The sequence below is a fragment of the Coffea arabica genome, chromosome 1c (genome assembly GCF_036785885.1).
Source record: "Coffea arabica cultivar ET-39 chromosome 1c, Coffea Arabica ET-39 HiFi, whole genome shotgun sequence".
NCBI classification, from domain to species: Eukaryota; Viridiplantae; Streptophyta; class Magnoliopsida; order Gentianales; family Rubiaceae; genus Coffea; species Coffea arabica.
The window spans coordinates 11,159,510-11,174,884 of record NC_092310.1 but is presented as its reverse complement, the minus strand read 5'-3'; the positions used below and the strand labels follow the sequence as shown (position 1 = coordinate 11,174,884).

Below are 15,375 nucleotides of genomic sequence, written 5' to 3'. Positions count from 1 at the left end.
TGGCTGAGATAATTGTATTTATGAAACTATGTATATGCAAACTTTATGTAGTGAGTGTATTCCCGATAGAAGTAGTGGACCTAGTATCTGATCTTTTGATGAGTAATATTAACTATTGGTGATTTGACAGTATTGATTCCTGATTCATGAATTTTTTTTATTATAGTTTAGTCTTGAAGTTAAGTAAAAACTTTTCGTTGGTGGATAGAAGGGGGGAGACTTTTGATATTCTCATTGATTTTCTTAGCAGGGAGTTTAGTTATTGCATTATTACGATTTTCTCTCTAGGTTTGATTGTGGTAACGGTATGAATGAAGAGAAGCTTTTGGAAAGGAGAAGAAATCACTGTAGCATCGAGTTTTGTGAGCACAAAAGTGAGAAATTTCGAGAACGAAATTCTTTTAAGGGGGAGAGAGTGTGAGGACCTGTAAAATTCCCTTAGTTTATATCTTTTTATTTTATTTTATTTTTCGCATGCATTTTCTTTACTTTACTTTATAAGTATAGTTTTTAAATTATTTTTCTAAACCAAGTTAGTTCCTGTTAAGTTTAAAGTGTATTATGGACATGGGACCCGCCAGTGCGGTAAGTGTGATGAATTTTTGACAACTAGGTAAAGTTTTGCAAAAAGAGATATTATTATATAAGGTGCTAGAGGATTATTAGAGATTTGTTATATGATGTAACCATTAGAAGACAAAGGATTAGAGAAAATACTAGAAAGGCCAAGTGTCACTACCCCATTAGAAGTTGGACTTTGACCCAATTTTCTTTACTTTACTAAAACTAATTTTGACTCCAATTTCCTTCATTTTTCATTGTCTTGGCCGGCTGTTTAGAGAGAAAATAAGAGACAAAGAGAGCTTCATCTTGCACCATCCTTTCTTGTCCAAATCTTGAGTTTCAACCGTTAGTTTTGCAAACTACTCCTTACGAGTGCTCTCTAAGGAAGTTGGAAGGAGTTGGTGGAGTTATTTTGGAAGAAGAAACTCTAAGCCACCATTTTTCTTGAGGATTCAATGTACTTTGCTTGAAAAATCTCTCTTTACTTCTAATAATTGCATATTAGTGGTTTAAGGTTGTTGAATATGTAGTTTTGTGATAAACATGATGGCTTGAAGTGGTCTTATGGAAATTTTCAGTTTTGTTGGTGAATATTCTGCCCTCATATGAAGCGTAATGATTAGCCATGGTTTGCTAGCTTTGTTATGTGATAAATTAGTGTATTATGTGCTAGATGGACTTGCCTAAAGAAATTTCTAGCTTGGGTGCAAAAATTTCAACTTTAGGGTTTCTAATTTGAGCTACCATTTGGTTGTATTGGAAGGGTATTGTGACCCTAATTAGGTGTGTTCAATAGTTTGTGATTTATATGAGAAATTGTGGCTGAGATGAGATGAGATTGGATGTTAATGTTTGGTTAGAAAAGTAAAGAAAAAACAATGGAAGTGCTGCTGAACTTTTCGCAGGAACCCTTGAGCAGTTTTGGAAAAATTGCTATATCTTGTTGTAAAAATATCATAATTGAGTTCCATTTATTGCATTTTAAACTAGATTCATAGAGCTATAAACCATGAAAATTTCAGACCCTGGTACTGTCTGTACGATTTATGGTGATTTTTCAAATTTGACTGAAATTGCATAATTATTCTGTCTTTTACTAGATGAAGCAGCGACTTGAGGCTCAAATTTGACTGACTTGTGGTATGAATCTTATAAATGTGTCTTCTGAGAAATTGTACCCCTTTGAGTCTATTTTCCTACGGTATAAATTTTATCAATTTTGGACTTAATAATCTTGAGATATGATTTTTCAAATGGTGGTACAAAAAACTGAAAAATCCTGTTTTCGTAGAATTATTCTTACTTTCATTTTGCACCTTAAGTTTGGAGTTAGTAAATCATTGTAGGTATGGTTTTGGGTAGAAGCAAAGGGTTTTTGGATCGTTCATGTCTTTAGGACCAACTACTACCTTTTCATTCCAAAACTATACTTTTGTGTTGCATTGGTAATTTACTTGGTTAGGCATATGACTCATAATCGAGTCTCAATTGTTTTACCTTAGTGGTTTAGGACGTGCCGGTGATCCAAGTACTTCGGGAGGAAACGTTTGAAGTTGTTTGTTTGAACTGGTGAGTGTACTACTCCCTTAAATTGGTGCTTATCTAATTTATCTGTACTTGCAAGTTGCAATCTGATTATCTGTGACTTCTGTATGAAACGAGGGTGTACTTTATCACACTTGTCTCTTTTGTCTATCTGTTCTGGTTCCTGTACACGTTTGAATCTGTTATCTGTATCTGTTTTGACATCGTTTGGAGGTTTGTATCCAACGATCCTTCTGTGCAGGGGCAGATTTAAGGTGGGGCACTGGGGACACGGGCCCCCACTGCTTCCCTTAAATTCCTATAATACTTCTATAATTTTAATATAATTTTAAGTGTGCCCCCAGAGTTTTCTTAAAAAGGATGTGAAAGAATTACGTGATTTTTAAGTTAGTTCATAAACTAAAATTCTAAAAATATACGTGGGGCACAAATTCCATTTAAAATAAGCTAAAAAAAACCTTTTCATTTCAACTAGTAAGTATCAATCGTATCATTCATTTTCTTTGGGCCCCACTCCCCAATTTCCCTTCTCTCTGGGCCCTCATTTTTCCCTTACAACCGAGAGCCGCTACCTTTCACAACCAAGCAGCTAGCTACTTTTTCTCTTGATCAATTCATCCAATCATATTATTCATTTCCTTTGTCCCCACTTCCCAATTTCCCTTCCCTCCACTGGTCCCCCATTTTCCCTCCACAACCGAGAGCCATTCTTACTTCCACAACCAAATTAGTTATCAAAATATAAAAACTTGCAATGCGCAATTGTAAATAATTTAGTTTATTTTTGAAATAAAATTATTATTACATTAATAATTTTGAATTTGTATTTTTTTGTTTTTCATGGAATATATGCATCATTTGTACTTGTTGGTGAATTTTTTTTTTTGGCTTAAAAAACTAGAAAAAGAGTAAGTAAAAAATTTTAGTGTTACTTTTGCCCCCACTAAGAATTTTTTCTGGCTCCGCCCCTGCTTTTGTGACTTTTGAACTAAAAAACTGTGGCTAGTTACTTGAGTCGAGCCGGCAAGGGGCTGGTCGATTAGATAACAAATCACGGTAGTCTGTTTCTAGAAAATCTTTGGGTTTTGGAGACTTTGGATTTCCGATATACTCGAGTATTACCACCCACTGTTATTGTTGAGGCGTTCGGGCCCGGTAAGGGGAATGTTTGGTGGAGGAAATTTGGTGTAAAGTAGCGCTCTACTGGATTGGTTACTTTATTTGAAAGTTGATGGAGTGTCAACTACTATTTGATTAAGCTCTGGTGAAGCAGATAGGAATTTGGTTCCTGAAAGCCACCTGTATCCTTTCGATTTGAATCACTGTATTTAACTGTTTCCTATTCTTTACTGTTTATACTTCTGGTACCTCATTGAGCGTAAGCTCATTCCCTTCCCGTTATCTTTATTTTCCGTACAGGGGACCAACTTTGAAATCACGATTTTGGAAGAAATGGGTCAAGCTAGAGTAAACATTCTTTTGTTAAACTCCTCTGTAACCAAAACCCTAAATGGATTTTGTATAAGTACGGATATTTTGACTTGTACTTCAAGTAAATCGTTGAAGACACCAATGAATATAGTTTGGCAAGTACATAACTATGTTTATCTCTTGATAAATGCATGTCTTTATGGTTGTTTGTACTTTAATTGAACCTGTTGGCAAGATTGGGCAAGTGCGGCATTTGAACGAAGAAAGAAAAATTTTGGCGGAAAAACTGTTCACCGAATCCGACCAGTTATTGGCTGGATTGTTAGTGGAGATTGAAAAAAAATTAGGGTTTCACCACTACCTTGAATCCGGCCAGATCTTGGCCGGATTGTGACGTGACCCCAGTACCAAATACTACTCGAGGATTTGAAAAATGAAGACATCAAATTGCCTGAGAAATTTGCTGCAGGCATGCTAATTGAAAAGTTGCCTGAATAATGGACCAACTACAAAAATAACTTAAAACACAAGCAGAAAAATTACATCATTAATGGGCTCGTGAAATACATCCTAATTGAAAATTTCAATAGGAAGAAGTTAAGAGCTGCCCAAACTAAGGAGATGGCACTCAAAAGTAACTTGGTGCAAAACAATAATAAGAGGTACGCTAATAAGTCCTAGAATTACAAACCTAATTATCCCAACTTTAAGAAGAAGAAAGGCAATTGCTATATTTGTGAAAAATCAGGACACCATGCTGCTCAGTGTAGGCACAAAAAAAGGTGATAAAGCAAATGCCAATCCTCTTAAGGTTAATTTAGCCATAGGGGATGATATAATTACTGCAATCGTCTCTCAAGTCAACATTGCAGCCAATGTGAAAGAATGGGTAGTAGACTTTGGGGCTACTCGACGCATATGTGTAAATTGAAAAGTGTTTTCCTCCTATACTCCAATAAGGGACGATGAAGAGGTGGTCTACTTTGGGAACTCATGAACTGCTAAAGTTCTGGGTAAGGGCAAAGCGCTCTTGAAACTCACCTTAGAAAAAACTTTGGCACTCAATGATGTGCTGCATATGCCGAATATTCGAGCAAATCTCGTTTCTATAGCATTGGTAGGAAAAGTTGGGGTGACAGTGTCATTTGAATCTAACAAGATTGTAATGACAAAAAATAATGTATTTATGGGTAAGGACTATTGTAATCAGGGATTCTTTGTATTTAACATTTCAAATGTGATTAATGAAAATGCTTATTCTTCTGCTTATATCGCTGATTCAATTTCTTTATGGCATGCTAGATTAGAATATGTTAATATTAGTTATATCAAGAAAATGCAAGCATGTGGCCTAATTTCTAGTAGTAGTAAAAATATGGACAAATGTGAAATATGTGCATAAACTAAAATAACAAAGAAAAGTTGTATATCTATCCAAAGAAAAACTGAATTATTAAATTTAATTCACACTGACTTGGGTGATTTAAAACAAACTATGACTAGAGGTGGTAAAATATATTATATTACTTTTATAGATGATTATTCTAGATATACCAAATTGTATCTACTTAAAAATAAAGATGATACTCATAATATTTTTTTATTTTATAAGTCTGAAGTAGAAAATCAACTTAATAAGAAAAAAAGAATTAGATCTGATAGAGGGGATAAATATTTAAGTTTAGATAAGTTATGTGAATATGAAAGCATAATATATGAAATAACACCTCCTTATTTACCAGAATTTAATGGAGCAGCTGAATGGAAAAATATGACACTAAAAGAAATAATGAATTTTATGTTAGCTACTTCTCATGCTCTTGATAATTTGTGGGAAGAAAATATATTATCTGCATGTCATCTACAAAATAGGATTTCACATAAAAAGGTTGGCAAAAAACCTTATGAGTTGTGAAAAAATTATAAACCAAATTTAAAATATTTAAAAGTATGGGGGTGTCTTACTAAAGTGTTATTACCTGGACCTAAGATAAGAAAATTATGTTCTAAAATTTCTGATTGCATATTTAATGGATATGCTGAATATAGTGCTACACATAGGTTTTTAGTTTTAAGAAGTGACGCACTTGATTGTAATATAACTATTGAGACAAAGAATGCTGAATTCTTTGAACATATTTTTTCACTGTCTAATAAAATTTCTCATGCACCCGTTGAAATAAATAGAGAAATAACCTTTAATGAGGAATTGAGAAGAAGTAAAAGGCCAAGAAAAGAATTTTCTTATGAAAATGATTTTCAAACTTTTCTTGTTGATAATGATCTTTTAACTTATTTTGATGCTATTTCTTCTCCTGATTGCAAGTTTTGGAAAGAAACAATTAAATCTGAAATCGATTCTATTATGAAAAATAAAACTTGGACTTTGATAGATTTATCCTTGGTGCAAAATCTATTAGTTGCAAATGAATTTTTAAAACAAAATATAATTATGATGGCTCTATAAAAAAAAATACAAAACTCGTTTAGTAGCCAAACAATTTTCTCAAAAAAAAAAAATTGATTGTTTTGACACATTTGCACCAGTAATAAGAATTTCTTCTATTCATGTGTTATTTGCTTTAACTTTTATCCATAAACTAGTTCATCAAATGGATGTCAAAACACCCATTTTAAATGGTGATTTAGAAGAAAAACTTTATATGTTTCAACTTGAGGAATGTGTTGTATCTAAACAAGAAAATAAGGCGTGTAAATTAATTAAATCTCTTTATAGTTTAAAACAAGTTCCTAAACAGTGGCATGAGAAATTTGATTAAATATTGATAAAAGATGGATTCTCGTCTATAGAAGTGGATAAATGTGTATATGTCAAAATTATAAATGATCAATATATGATAATTAGTTTGTATGTAGATGACATGCTTATATTGGTACAAGTTTAGATATTGTCAATAGCACTAAATATTTTTTGTCTTCTAATTTTGATATGAAAGATATGGGTGAAACTAAAATGATATTGGCCATTAAAATCATAATGAAAGATAATGGTATAATATTATCATAAGAATATTATACAGAGATGTTTTTTAGAAAGTTTGAAATTATAATGTGACACCTATAAGCACTCCTTATGATGCTAACACTCAATTAAAGAAAAATAATGGTGATCTAATTGCTCAGATTATTGGGAGTCTTATGCAATTAATGAATTTCACAAGACCTAATATAACCTATATTGTATGTAGACCGAGTAGATATACTCACAATCCCAATAGTGAACATTGATTTGCATTAGTCAAACTAATGAAATATTTGAGTGGTACCATGAATTATGGTATCTTGTATTGTGAATTTTCCAATTGGATCTCTGATTCAAATGAGACAAAATCCACTAGTGATTATGTGTTCACTCTTAGTGGTGATGCAGTAGCATGGAAGTCAGCCAAGCAAAACAATCATTGCTAGGTCAACTATGGAATCAGAGTTTATAATTCTGGAGTTGACTGGTTCTAAGACTAATTGGTTAAGAAATTTCTTAGCCAATATTCCTCCAACTAAGGATCTGTTGTCTCTTATGTCTATACACTGTGATTGTCAAGCGACAATTACTATTGCTAAAAATAAATCTTATAATTGTAAAAGTCAACACATAAGATTGAGACATGATGTCGTAAAACAGCTTGTTAGAGATGAAATTATTTTTATTGATTTTGTGAAGTCAAAGTTGAACTTAGCCGATCCTCTGACTAAATCTTTAGGAAGGAAATTAATTCTTCAAACTATAAGAAAAATGGGACTAAGACCAAGAAGTTGTCAAAAAAGACAGTAACCGAGCCTATGTGATTGGCGATCTTATGAAGTAGGTTGATATGGGTAATAACAAGTCCATATTGACTATAAAAGCATTTCAAATTTAAGTCCATCCTGAGATAAGTGCTTTGACTGCTAGTAATTGTGAGGTTGAATTTAAAATTCTTAATGAATTCATATCCCTTTAGGGTGGTGTATTTAAATCAGTATACACTTGATGAATTCACCTAGATGAGAGTGGAGTGGAACCGCTCATATAAGATTCTTTGGCCGAATCTTTAGAGCACTCATGAATAACTAGGCAGGCGTATGGCCTAAAAGCACAAAATCGCGTTGAACAGCAAATTGTGGGTTGCAATGTGATTGATAAAATCTCTGTCATCATATTTCACTAATAATTCTGTACATCATGTTTTGTTAATCTAAGTTTGGTTCATAGTTCAAAAGACATCAAACTAATTACATTTCACCCAAATAAATCCAGTAGATTTCTTTTTTCTCTTTTGTTTAAAATCTTTTAAAATAGGAAGGAGATTGTTGTAAATAAATGAGTATTTCAAAAAAAATTTGTCCCACATTGAAAAATCTAAGAGATTTCTCATTATTTTATAATCCTTAGTTTCTTATTGGGTTTGTGTTAAATTAGTAACTAGTATGGAATCGCGCACATGAGAGAAAAGTCGAGTTGGATCTATTCAATACAAATTGATGGATTTGCAGCCCCCCTGCGCGTGAGTTAAGTACTACCCAAGTTAGTTTTAATGCTCTTATATTTTGCAAGAAGTAAATTTTATTTTTTACTTTTATGAATCAAGAAGATAAGTTGTTATCTGTTGCACAAAATCAGCAACAATGTTTATTTGGTTAGACAGATTTTATCTCTTATCTCTTCACTACCAGTTAAGATTTTATCTCTTATCTTTTAGCAGAATCAATGCATAAAATCAACACTCCAATGTTCACAATCACAAAATCAATGCACGTTTTATTTTGTTACAAAATTCTCCAACATAACTCTTTTCTGACACCTATAAATATCTGGTATTCCTTATTTGGAAAGCACACTTACACTCACAATGTAACTCTTTTCTCGTTTTCAAGAAAAAGGCTTGTTTAATACTACGAAAATATTTCAACCTTCTCAAATAATTTCATAAGACAGTGCTATTAAGCGCGACTCAAGTTTCCTCAAATTACGTCTGCGATTTTGTTAACATTGTTCAGACTATTTTTCCAACAAAAATAACTCCAAATATACAAAAAAAAAACACCATCACCACCAACCACTAAAAACACACCACCACCCACCGCCGCTTGCCCTTCTCTCCTGTCTCCTCCCTCTTCCCCTCGTCTTTCTCCTCCCTCTACCCCCTCCCTTCTCACTCTTTCTCCCTTTCCCTCCCCTCCTCCTTCCTCCCTATATCTCTTCCGCTGCCCCCTCCCCCTCTCTAGTCGCGAGGGGAGGAGGAAGAGGGGGATGGCAGGAAAGAGTGGGGAGGAAGGGAGGGGAGGGAAGGGGTGGGGTAGTGGTAGGTGGTTGTAAAATTTTATAAAATTTTAAAAATATCCCATTAAAATTTTAAATTTTAAAAATATCCCAAAATATATTTTCGAAAACATCCCAAACCCACCATTAAAATATTTACAGTAAAAGTTTTCACCTATTTGGTATAGTAAAATATTTCAAAAATACCCCAAAAAAACAGCTAGTCCAAACAGAGTCTTTATCTTTTAAGTTTTAATTGAATTTAAAACTTCCTATTCCTATCAGCCAATTTTCCCCTTTTTTCCATCTTTCCCAGTGTAGGTTTTGCAGTTCTGAGTTGCGACTCAATTGGGTTGGCTTCGAAATCCCTAATTAAGGGCTAGTTTTGCTGGGCAATTTATTATAACAAAAAACAATTAAAAGATTGAAGATGAAGAATTAGCAAATAGTAGTGAACCTTCAGGTATACAAACAAAATTCATTGTGCAATTAAACTTGCTTATGCTCAAATTATTGTTACCGTCTTTTTTATTACTAAATATTATTCAATTATCTTCATATTTAATGATTTTTTTTACCAAGATCATAACTTTATCTGGGAATTTAGAGACCAAATAGCTTGTTTAATAAAGAAAATAGAAACAGGTTGTTGGTAATTTCTTATATTTTTAGTATGTGAACTGTGTTTTAGCAAGTTTAGTACATGATATGGTAACTTTATGGGAGATATTATTAATCAAAATTTGTGCATAAGAAAGAAATTATATAGGGCAGTATTAGAATTATTTTTGGTAGAATTTCTTGTAGACTTTTTGTGTTTTTGCTTGTGTAGTTCTAGTTTGGTTGCAGCTTTTTCTTTTTTTTTTTTTATAATAGTAACTATAAATTTGTGGGCATTTTGAATATGTGCTACTTTTAAGTAGTTAGAAATGGGGATGAGCATGTGGGTATGAATCTTTCATTATAGCTGAAATTTGTATATTTTTTGTAGCGTCATTTTCCTATTGGTTCTAGTAAAGTTATAGATGGAATAGTTAGGCTTGATAGCTCATTCATTTGCCCTTTTAGTCTCTGCTGACAATGATGTGAAGTAGCAGTGTTAGGACCAAATAGAATCTCTGCATGGGGAACCTCGATGTGTAAGGGAACCTCGATGTGTAATCTGTGGTAGATATGATGAATACATATGTGATGAGACTGATGATGATATTCATAGCCTCTAATGTAAAAGGATTTTTCTTGATCGGATTGCAAATTCATGACCACCTGTTTCCAGCCCATGTCTTATTAAACTGCCAGCAATTGATGAATGCTACTATGTTCGAAAAAGTAATGATAAATCTAAAGCTGGTTCTCTAGCTAGTTACCAAGCTAAACTGCTAAGGAGAGAACTTAAAATTGTCGGGAAGACCTTGTTCCTACGCCAATCCTATCTTTTTCTCCATGTAATCTTCCTGAGAAGCTCCTTCAAAACCTAGAAGTTGTAGGATTTGAAATGCCAAGTCCTGTCCATATGCAAGCAATTCCATTCGCATTGATTGGCCAAAACATACTAGTTTCAGCTGAGACTGGTTCTGGTTAAACTGGTTCTTTCCTGGTTCCAATAGTTTCTTGTTATGCAAAATCTAATGCTGAGAAGCCTTATGGTTAAAGAAAACCATTGGCAATGGTTCTTGCCCCAACTAGAGAGCTCTGCATACAGGTTGAGGAACAAGCTAAGTTGCTTGGGAAGGGTTTGCCATTTAAAAATGTATTGGTGGTTGGCGGTGATGCCATGGCAGGGCAATTCTATTGCATCCAGTAGGATGTTTCATTGATTGTTAGAACTCCAGGAAGACTCATTGATCTTCTAACTAAGTATGATATTGAATTAGATAGTCTCTCAATTCTTGTTCTTGATGAAATATATAGCATGCTAGAAAGGGATTCCACGAACAAGTAATGCAAATTTTTAGGGCTCTATCTCAACCCCAAGTATTGATGTATTTTGCAACAATTCCAAAAGATGTACAAAAGATGGCAAACTCAATGGCGAAAGATTTGACCATAATTTCAATTGGAAAGCCAAATAAACCAACTGGAGCTGTGAAGAAGGTGGCGATATGGGTGGAGTCAAAGCAAAAGCAAAAACTTATTGATATACTGACACTTACCCAAATTATTGATCTACTAACACTTACCCAAATTATTGATATACTGACAATTAAGCAACACTTTAAGCCGCCAGCTGTGATTTTTGTTAGTTCACGAATCAGTGTGGATCTCCTCTCTAATGCAATAGGAATCACCATTGGCATAAAAGCTTTATCAATTCATGCAGAAAAATCAATGAAGGAAAGAAGAGAAATTTTGAAATCATTCGTGGTCGGAGAAGTCCTTGTGATTGTGGCCACAGGGGTATTGGACGGAGGGATTGATCTCTTGTGCGTAAAGCAAGTAATAGTTTTTGACATGCTAAATTCCATCAAGGAGTACATCCGCTAGATTAGAAGGACATCTAGATTGGGAGAGCAGGGTTTGGCCATGGTATTTGTAAATGAGGAGAACAAAAACTTATTTAGAGATTTCGTTCAAATCCTGTAATCATCTAGCACAACTGTTCCACGAGAGCTTGCTAATTCACTGTATACTTTAGGTTCTCCTTCTACCAATGAGGGCCAGAAGAAAAAGAAGTACGGTTTTTGAAAATGTTGTAAACCATATGTATGGATTGATCAAAGAACTAGCAATGCTTCTTACTGTTTCTGTTAAAGGTTCTCTCTCTCTCTCTCTCTCACTCTCTCTCACACACACACACACTTGGGTCCTTGTTCAAAGTACTCTACAGTGGATTATATGATGGCTGGTTTGCTGCCCTTTTTTTCCAAGAAAGGTAGACATGCCTGTTTATGACGGGAAAATTGCTGTTTAATGCTTATGAAGTGTAAAAGAACTTTCTGCATACTATGCCCATGAACTAATATTTATAATTTTTCTTTCACTGCACTCCTTGCAAAGTGTTCTACCTAAATATTCATATTTTCTAAATTTTATAGTCTCTTCATTTGCTGGTCTTTTTCTTTTAAAAGATGTGATTCTAAAAGCTAATCTTGGTTCATATATACAAATGATGGGGTAGACGATAAGAGAACTGAGTTGCCAGCTTGGATTGGATTATGAAATGGCAGTTTCTTGGCAAATATTCCATGGGAGAATAGTCCTTTTCAATAGTATCACTCTTTGATTTTTTTTTTTTAGTGGTAAACATGTGAGATTTTTTGGCTCTGGAGAGTTTACATATTCAAGTTGTGTGGCACAGTTGAAAAGACTAGATCTTCAGGAGAAAAGTTCTTAATGCTAGGTATGCTAAACTCCATGGAAGCCTTTCTTTTTCTGATTTCTTCATACAACATACTAGCATAAGTAGTTGGCTAAAAAGGTATATTCCTTTGGGACTTCATAACCTAATAAAATTGATTTAAATGGAGAATTTATTTTCTAGAGTTTAAAAGCGGATATAATATAACAAACCAAATTGATACGAATCCCATAGATGATGAAATTTGTAACAACGAACACCGGATTGATGGTGATTATTGCAAGCTTGAATTTTGGCGAAATTTCCTACTTGGAACCCTCTAATCCCCGTAATTGGAATCTCGATACTATCTCGACTCTCAATCCTACGAATTAGCGAACTCTAAGAATGTTAGAAGGCACCACAATCAAGGATAGTGAACTTGTATGATAAGCCAAACGAACACTAGATGATTCTAGATGTTCAAGAAAGGCTCATAGAGACAAGAGAGTAACTCTCAAGAACGATGTTTTGTAAAATATATTGTAATCTCCTCGACGAAAAAAGAAAGCAATGATATTTTAATGAGTGTTGACACCACAATACCTAACGTAACTAGAACTAATCAAAAGACACAACTAATGGACCTTGAAACCTGGCCCATAACCTAACTTAAAGCCACAGATCCAAGCATAAGAGCTGGACCGTTTGTCTAGCCACTAACACAAGCCCAAATAATGTTTAACTATGGACTAAGCTAATGACGTTAACTAATAAAAAAAAATTCAGTCCATAAAATCCTTCTTCCAAATGACCTTGAGCAGCCCTTTTAGTAGAGTAACTTCGAGCTCATATCAGTCCCCTCCTCTTGAAAGTGATTTGTCCTCAAATTAAAGCACTGCTTACAATTGAGCACATTGAGGAATGTCTTGATAAATGCGAGCCAAGAAACATGCCTTCTACTTAACTTGATCACAAACCAAGATGTATGTTCCATCTCATGTTTCCCTCGCCAGGAGCTCAAACCATTTATACCTTGGGTAGCATCGATAACTCCTTGTTGAGGCTTACATGTGTGACTTCTCATCACCCATTGAACCTACAATAACTCAACAAAAACACTAGGCAAAGAGACATGAAGAGTGTTTGTAGAAAACAAGTCTTTCTCCTCACTTTTGACAATTTCTAACTACTCTTGTTTTCCCTCATCTTTAACAATAAAACTCTCAATCTCAAGTGAGCTCTCTGATTTTGCAATGATTGACGCATTCTCACTCAATTCTAGCTCTAGTTCACTCAATGCTTTTGATTGTTCACTTTCTTTTTCTTGTGCACTTAACTCAGGTTTTACCTCTACAACTTCACTCTCATTTTGCACTTCACACTTCTCAACATGCTCTACATTCTGGCCATTTTGCTCAAATTGAAGTTTTCGATATGCTCGGTCAACACAAAGTTGCTTAGAAATAAGCGACACAAGCCTGGTATGATGGCAATTAAATATGAAGGAATACTTATTAGTATGTCCATCATATTTCACTTCTCAAATAAACATTCACAAATTTTCCAATAGCACATGCGTCACTTGAATGGAAACTACATCACACAACACCTCATCCACGTACTTGCCAATACAGAAAGGAACAAGTGTGTGCTTAGTAAGCCAAATATCACCACTAGCTGTGAGAGTCCGAAAATTCTCGAGTCTTAATAAAATTTACCGCAAGTTCCACTTTCTTTTATTATTGATTGATTTGCATGTCAATTATTTTTTTTTAACAAATAGATAGGTACATCTTAGGAGAAACCGTATCACTTAAACCACAACATATTGGTATTAGTAAGAACTAGTTTTTAAGCCCTGACTCCATGCGTCAGGTAGCTGAGATTCATTATTTTGCTGTTATATTTGTGTTTTTTTTCTTTGTTAGATATAGTAGTCATGTCACATGTGTGTGAGTGTGTGGTTTTTCCTAATTGCACAAATAAACATGACTTTAAAATCAGGTTATCTTACATTCTTAATATAGCATTAATCAGTAAGTAATGCCTAAAATTAAGCAAAACTAAAAGGCATGATTGTTTAACATTCTTAATGTAGCATTAATCAGTAAGTAATGCCTAAAATTAGGTATAACTAAAAGGCATATGGCTATACATGTCTCCTAATCAGGATTTCATATTGGATCCTATTCTTTTTGTTGCAATTCAGATGATTGTTTGATTGATAGATTAAAAGTGTTCAAGAATGGCGGGAGCAACAATGGTTTCTTTGGACAGGACATCATTTATTGAAAATGAGTCTGGACTCTCAATATTGAACAATTTTAACTTGCAAGGGTGAATATGCATATTTTCTTATTTTTCTTTCGTTCTTCCCTTTTTTAGGCTGTCTATCTCTCTCTCTTTTTTTTTTTTTTTTTTTGGAGATTTTGATGATTTTGGTTTTGATAATTTGTATGGGAGGCAACACTTTATGTGGTGAGTATGAGGAGCATGGAAGAAGCTCTTTGAATTTTCACTAAGATAATGGCTTAGATATATACAATATCTAATAATTTTTTGAGCTTAAAATTTTTCTTTTCTACTTTCTAGGTTCTTTGGATTTATAATTCTTACTTATTTGATGTTTCTTTCTCTTACTTGGTTGATGATTTTTTTTTTGGTAATCTGTATCATAAGCTGCAAAATTATAGGTTATTTTGTGTTCTTAAATCATGTGCTAAAATAGGTGAGTTTCTCTTTTATTTTTCTTTTTAAATAAAAGTGGTATTCAAAATCAAGAGATAGTTGAAAACTTTAAATGGTGAATTCCAAATCAACTTGCGTTTAAGGATAGGTTAGAATAAAATGCTAAGAAATAACTGGTGGAACTATTCTACCAAATGGGGTAATAAACTCGTATTTAAGGTTAAAAAATATGTATTTATTGAATCATTTTTTCATGCTCGAAAAGAAAAAAGTTGGGTCTACTGTAAAAGTTCAAAAACTATAATCCATTTGTTAAATTATACTTTTTTATGAAGAAAGTTTATCTTTTTGCCAAAAAAAAAAATTTGTTTACATGGGACCCTTATGTATATATTTTTTCAAAACAGGAAGACCCTCTAAGCATTTTAACTGAAGAAACAACCGGGCAGCAGCTTGCAGTAAAGTGCAAGGTTACATCGTCCACTCACCACTGATCTTAATTTGTGAAGCGGTCTTAATTTCCATGCAATAGACTTTGCAAGCAAAGTTAATTTAATTTTTTTTGTTGGTAAGAGGAGTTAATTTTAATTTGATGGTGCTAATTTGA

At 33.7% G+C, this 15,375-nt stretch overlaps 1 pseudogene; it reads left to right on the top strand.

Moving 5' to 3' along the window:
* The first annotated feature begins 10,313 nt into the window (after positions 1–10,313).
* LOC113738071 (DEAD-box ATP-dependent RNA helicase 41-like) lies at positions 10,314–11,485 on the top strand (annotated as a pseudogene).
* The last annotated feature ends 3,890 nt before the right edge of the window (positions 11,486–15,375 follow it).